Raw genomic sequence first — 6,072 nt, 5'->3', positions numbered from 1 at the left:
GGATTTGCAGTAGACCGTTTTGTCATTATTGTTATGACTCTAGATAATTTTTACAGTGTTTGCCTCAATGTCACAGTATTTATGAATAGTTGGTCTTCTTGGGTGAGAGGGAAGATCCTGAGCCAGCTGTCAGTGTAGACAAGTGAAGGTGAAGTACAGCAGGGAAGAAGCCCATGGATGAGCCTGAGGTGTTTTTAGTGGAGACAAACTTAATGCCTTGGGCTGCAGTTGGGAGCAATAGGAGTGACTCACTCTCTTCCCTAAACTATACTACTGTGTGGGGCATCCATCAGGCATTAGCAAGCTCCCAGTTATTCCAGAAGTTAGTATGCTGTGCCAACTCATTACTTTCTAAATAGCTTCAGTGTCAGTGCTAAGTGGTGACTTAACTGACTGCTGACATTCAGTACAAGGTCACTAAGCTAAGTCTATACTTAGGAACACTTTGGTGCTGCAAACGACATGGAAGTGATTTCATCTACAAACATTTTGACAAGGATAAGAGGAACAGAGAACTAAATATTCTTAGAATGGCTGGATTTTCTATCCAAGTGGTTATAAGCAGTATATTTCTTCTTTGTTCTCCTTCCATAGGAAGGACTTGAACACAAGAAAAAAAATGAACAAAAATAAAAACTTTTTCACTGTGAGGGTGACCAAGCACTGGCACAGGTTGCCTAAAGAGTTTGTGGAGCCTCCATCCTCAGAACTACTCAAAAGCTCAGGACATGGTCCTGAACAACCAACTCTAGGTTACCCTGCTTGAGCAGAGGGTTGGACCAGAAGACCTCCAGAGGTCCCTTCCCACCTCAGCCATTTTGTGATTCTGAAACTTTTTCTGTTTTGGCTCAGGTCATGAGCCTTTCCGATACCCGAATGCCTTGTCTTTGCTGATCCTTCCTATCACAGGCCTGACCAACATGGACAGAATAGAAAAGAAGGTAGAAAACACAATATTCAGCTCACTAAATAAAACCTGGAGAAGGAGTCTCAGAAAAGCAAACACTAAAGACAGCACCAATAAGGAACTGGATAACAGCTCAAAAAGTAAACATTCCTGCATTTTTTCCTAAGGAATCTAGCATGCCTCAACTGATGGCTGCAGCAAACATGCAGCATTTCTCACTGCAGAGAGCTCTTCTTGACCTGCACATCTCTCTTTACAGTCCACATATTGCAAGTGGATTCTTCCCTGCCAGTGCTTACTGAACAGGACCTTCCCAAAAGGCCCAGTGCCTACTTTGTCAGATGACAAAGGTGTGTACAGCTCCACGTGGCAGCCTGGAGCTTTCAGCATCTTCATGAGCTCCCAAATTCAAAGAGTAATTCTCATCCCCTACCCCTAGAGCTGTTAGCACATCAGCAAGTAACCTATTCCCAGTTGCATTCCCCTCCTGCGCCTTGCTACTGAACCTCTCCCTATCCTAAAGCTCCAGGCATTTTAGAAATAATTTCCGCAACCCCTGTACCAAGCAACATCATAGAAGCTAGCAGAATCCTGGTCACATTTGCCAAAATATTGCAGAGTAGACACTGAAGTCAATGTCTTTTTAAAAGAGTTTTTTTAGTTCATTACTACATGGATAGGTAGTTTAGCATTTCTCTCCACATCTTCCATGGGGAAGAACAAAAGGGCTCAGAGCTGCCTGATGCCAAGTTACAAGAACCTCTTTGTCCTCCTGTGCCCACCACACCAAAAGGCCACAATTTGCACCAGTTGGTCCATCAAAAATATCAAAAGGCAAGTTATCCTTATCTGACCTGCAGATGTTGATACGAGTCTCCCTACAATAAAGATAGATATCTCAGCTGTCATTTAAGGGGAATGTCATATAGTTCTTCACGTCTGATGATTCAGACATCATAATCTTCCAGTGATTAGAAAGACAGAGGCAAATAAATTGGGGGCAGAGGGGAAAGAAAGGAAATTGAAAGGAGATAAACTCTCCATTAACTTCCATTTTACCCCCAAATCTGTCTTGATCCATATCTGAGAAAAGTAAAGGAACAAATCACTGTTTGTTACTAGCAGGGCAGCACAGGATTGGGAAGTGCGTCTGCACACGTGTACGCTCCGTTTCATGCCAAGGGTGGCAAGAAGGCATTAAAGTGCCAGTTAGTTTCATATTTCATTTTATTCTCTTGGCCTAGGTCAGGTACATCCTTAAGGCACAATGGGATAAACCACATGGGAGCTGTGGAGCTCCCGCAGCGCTGGAACAGGCTGGCTCGGGCACATCAGCTGCCTGCACCTCTGTACCTGCACTGCTTCATGGAGCAGGACCGGGATTCAGCGCAGATGTGAGCACAGTCCGCTCCACACAGTTGTCACCCAGGATTTCCTTATAATTTCCCAGCCTGCAAAGCAGTGAATGTTTTTCTTCTCCTACCTGCACCCATTTTCAGCCAGCAGCGTACTCCGAGCTCATCCTGCCTGTGTTGTGGCAGGGAAGCAGAGATGCCCAGGCTCTCAGAGTTCTGATTGTGTGGAATTTAATAGGACAAACTCCAAACATGAGGTTTCACTTTTTAAAAATTGTAAAAATCAGGTGGTGGTTATTCCTATGATAGAGGCGGATGCCATAAGTTGGTGGGGAGTAACTGCGGGACTCTGTAGTTACTCACTTCATTAAGTGTTAATTGTAACAATTTCAGTGTGCAACCCCAGCGCCTTAATCAGATCCTGAGGTGACAGAGGCCTTCGCCTGAAATTAAAGGCCTGCAGTTTTCTCCCCAGGCACTAACGGTATAAAGCAGTGTCAGAAAATGCTGTCAGCAGGAACCAGGAGAAGCTAGAGATCCAAGGAGACCCCTGGGCTACTGCGTTCACAAATAGTAGGCAAATGGTGTTAACCAGAGTTGCTGATTTAACTTCTATTTCCCCTTTCTATTTCTAGCTTGCTCTCAGAAGCATCCCAAGTAAGTCTGCACCATCCTGGCCTCATTGGTACATTGCTTTCTGTAAAACTCTGGCAAAACTATTTACCACACTGGCAAGACCAGAAGAGAAAGAAATGGAAGAGGGCAAGTAATCAACATGCAGAGAGCAGTGCTGCTCCCTCCTTCTGTGTGCCAGCCCAGGCTCCATCAACACTGACCCCACCAGGGTGGGTGGTGAGTACTTTCTTGACCCACTGGCCTTCCATTCATGGGACTAAAATGGAGAATAAATTTTCAGGGCACACCTGCAGCTGAAGGATGAGTCAGCCCCAAGGGGCTGCTGAATCAGAAGAACTGGAACAGCCATTGAAGTTGGAAAATGAGCATTTTTGTACAATCCAGTGCTAATGTCCAAGCAGGAAATAGAAATGAACTTTGGAATAAAAGTCAACAATTGCAAATGAATAAAAATGGGAGCAATGCTACCAGAAGCCCTTCATTCTGGTGATGTCATGGTTCCCAAATGCCCTTCAGAAATGCAAATCGCCTACAATGTAATAAAAAGGGCATTTTCTAGAGTGTGCAGAGCTTGCATAGTTTAATTAAGCATAAACTAGGGTGACTCTGGAAAGTAAAATGATGTGGATTGCATTCTCTGAGTGACCTTGGAAAGGCACTTAGATACTTTCTCTACACAGCAATTAAGTAAACTCACACTTCATATGTTGTCACTCCTATTCCTTACCTTTATTTAGAAACATATTTTTTGTTCTCCCTGATTCCCTGATCTCACATTGATTTATGTCTGTGCTTAGAAAATGTCATTTGTTTCCTTCAAGGTAACCAAACATTTGTCTACAGCCTCACCATCTCTACTTTTCTAACCTCTACTTCAATATTACTTATATTAAACTTCTGCCACCTGCTTTCTTTGCTTTCCACCAAACTCCATCTAGGCTACCTCACTGACATGGCAAAACTGGAATAAGGAGATGCCTATAGAAATTGCTCATCCAGTCTTTCCAAGACCCATAGGTTCTCTTTCAATCCATCCCAGAGACTGTAAAAAATAAATCTCCCTTGCCTGCTCGTCAAAGTGCATCACACATCTGTGTCATTCCCAGGTGGCACTGTGAAACTCCAGGTGCTTCCCTTCAACATTTTCTTCACCCAGAGCCATGACATTAGGTTCAAATTGCCTTTGGTTTTGCTGTCCATGGCTTTGTAAGGAACCACATCCAACTTACAATGTATGCAGATACCCACCATGTATATGGATGGCTCCAAACCATCCACTCAGACCTAAAGGTAGCAGAATTTGCTTAGTGCTTCATGACATGGACCTCATCTCCCTTTAACCTTCCTCTCATTCCAGGTTTTGCAAAACACCTCTGCAAATGTCCCTCAGCTATGTGGCAAGAATGGCAATGGCTTATGGGGAAAGTGGTACTGGGGAGTGGATTAAGTCTATGTAGTTATCATGTGAAATGCTTTAACAGTCTCAGTCTTTTATTTTGTGAAGGCTCTAACATCATGTGGCCAGCTGGTTTTGTCAGACTTTGAAGGTCAGTTTTGAAGCCAATTAGATCATCTAGCCTGCGGTTTCTCAAAAAGGAGGCTGAACTGTATGGAGAATGAGAAAGGGGTTAAGGGGCTGGTTCCATATACTAGGAAAAAAAAAAACAAAACAGTGTTAGCAGCTCTGCTCCATTTCTTCTGGGTTAGGGTGTGGAAAAAAAGTCTTAGTAATTCCTGGCTGTGAGCATTGCTGCCAAGAGCGAGCAGTGGTAGCAGCTCAGGTCTGTAGGATGGGAGGGAGTGGGACTCAGAGGGGGTGACTGGGACTCTTACAGCTGTTTCATACACATCTGCCTTCAGCTTGAACTTTCAAAAAGACTCCACTCTGTCTTCCCCTTGAAATTTGCAGAGGAGTGATCATCCCTGCGTTGCTCTTTGGGAACTCTTTTCTCTTGGTATCTTGCTGTGACTTTCAAGGAGGAAGAGAAGCTTTCTGAGGAAGATTTGAAGAAGGTGGTAAAGGGTGGAAAAAAAATGTTCACCTGGCAAGGACAAAGAAACCGGGGGAGGGCAGGTGGGGAAACGGTGCTGATTTGAAGCTGATGTTTGAGCTGATGATGAGTGAACCACATCACAAGGGCTGCTGACTCATAAAAAAAATGGAATACCCAAAAGGAAAGCAATGATCCCGGAGCAATTGCATCCATTATGGTATGTCAGACATGTCTTTGATGGCACAAGCCTATAATTAGTTACAGAGAATTGCACTGTCTCTGAAGAAAGAAGAGGAAACAAAAAGAATTATTCCCTGTGTATGTGACTAGCTGGATCAGTGGATAATGCTCAAAGCTTGCTTTAAATCAAGTGTATTTGCTGTTGATAGATTTATATTTGGTTTTGCAATTTCAGAGTAAATGTCAATGACTCAGTAAAATGTAACACATCTTAAAAGACCGCACAGTGATGATCTGAAAATCTAGGCATTAATTTCAGGGCTTGGTTCTATTCACTCTGCATGTAAAAAACCTGCTTAAGCATCTTACATTTTGAAATTTATTTTGAAAATGAAGAAGGAAGGAAGGAAGGAAGGAAGGAAGGAAGGAAGGAAGGAAGGAAGGAAGGAAGGAAGGAAGGAAGGAAGGAAGGAAGGAAGGAAGGAAGGAAGGAAGGAAGGAAGGAGGGAAGGAAGGAAGGAAGGAAGGAAGGAAGGAAGGAAGGAAGGAAGGAAGGAAGGAGGGAGGGAGGGAAGGAAGGAAGGAAGGAAGGAAGGAAGGAAGGAAGGAAGGAGGGAGGGAGGGAAGGAGGGAAGGAAGGAAGGAAGGAAGGAAGGAAGGAAGGAAGGAAGGAAGGAAGGAAGGAAGGAAGGAAGGAAGGAAGGAAGGAAGGAAGGAAGGAAGGAAGGAAGGAAGGAAGGAAGGAAGGAAGGAAGGAAGGAACTGAATTTAATATGAACCAAAAATCACAGTAATAGATGCATTACATACTTGCTAACACTAGATGGGGTGTAAGGAAAGAGTGAAAGGGAAAGCCAGGGAACAGCAACACCTTGAGGTGCCAACTACCTCAGGCACAGAAACTGAATTTAACTAAGCTGAGCACAGCTTACTCCACGTTTTCAAAAGCCAAAACCAATCATAAATGGACAAGAACACATTTGTCCATCTTGTCCATCCC

Source organism: Phalacrocorax aristotelis, chromosome 4, assembly GCF_949628215.1.
Source record: "Phalacrocorax aristotelis chromosome 4, bGulAri2.1, whole genome shotgun sequence".
Classification (NCBI taxonomy): Eukaryota; Metazoa; Chordata; class Aves; order Suliformes; family Phalacrocoracidae; genus Phalacrocorax; species Phalacrocorax aristotelis.
This window is presented reverse-complemented; position numbering follows the sequence as displayed.